Source organism: Tupaia chinensis, unplaced genomic scaffold (assembly GCF_000334495.1).
Source record: "Tupaia chinensis unplaced genomic scaffold, TupChi_1.0 Scaffold145663_1, whole genome shotgun sequence".
NCBI classification, from domain to species: domain Eukaryota; kingdom Metazoa; phylum Chordata; class Mammalia; order Scandentia; family Tupaiidae; genus Tupaia; species Tupaia belangeri.
In genome coordinates, this window is record NW_006205520.1 from 3298 (window position 1) to 4409 (window position 1112).

Below are 1112 nucleotides of genomic sequence, written 5' to 3' on the forward strand. Positions count from 1 at the left end.
ACTGTAATTGAGAAGGGACAGGGAAGGTGTGCTTCAGGGACTGGGATTGCACAGAGGGTTTCCTCATCCTAACAGTGACAAGTTCCAAATAGAAGAAGACATGGCCGTGGTCTATATTAGCCCTGGACTCTGCAGTACAGAGGTGCAAGTAAGGTCTGGAGGCCTCACCTGGCCTGAAGGCCTGGTCAGGACTTACAACACCATGGCCACCACAGTGAGTAGGCCTCACGGTGCCACTGTCCACTCCATAGGCCATGTCAACTCTTCCTCAGAAGCACATTTCTCACTTCCCTCTGACTAAGTGAATCAGCTCAGCAGAGGGGGTGATCCCAAGACCTTTACTTCTGACCTACAGGTAGGACTCTGGGCCCAGAGGATGGTGGGAACCTTTGTAGTCACTGTGCCCCAGAAATGCCTGTGTGTCCTCATGCCTCAGCTCCCATTTAGACCTTCAGAGAGCTCAGGAGTGGTCTGTGCATATGGCTGTCACTTCGCTTCTGCAGTCAAAAAGATGCAGCAGCCTTTGGGCTTCATTTCCCCCTGCATCAGACCTCTCAGCATCACTAGCCTTTAGAAGGTTCCTTGCCTCCCTTTGGTGTGTTTCTATATTTTCTCTGTGGCTGATGTGGTCTTTGCCATTCTGTTGTCAGCTCCCTATGGCATGGGTGTTCCAGCTGAGGTTGTCTCAGGGTGTCCATCCTTAAAGCAACTCCTGATCCATGTGCAGTAGTGAAGCATCCTTGGGCATCAGTGTCATTTAGTGCAAGCCAGTTCATGGGACCTTTAGCACCAATTATGCTTAAAGTTACAGTTGCTCTTTAGAGAATTCCTGCCTCTTTTCCTGACAAGGTATGAATTAGGACAATCTGAGCTAACCCCGGGGACTGTACCTCAGTCTCTGTCTACAAGAGCACTGATGTGTGGGGAGATATCTGGGGCTGAGATGGGGCAGGTACCGCCTGAGCGAGGGGGGTCAACCTAGGGGAGCACACAGCACTCTGAGTGCAAAGCGTGGCTTTTTACACTTTCTTCTTCTGAGTCCAAAAATGCTTGGGGAGTGTGCACCCCCTCCTCTGATGCTGTCATTTCATTCAGTCAGAAAGAAGGGGAAG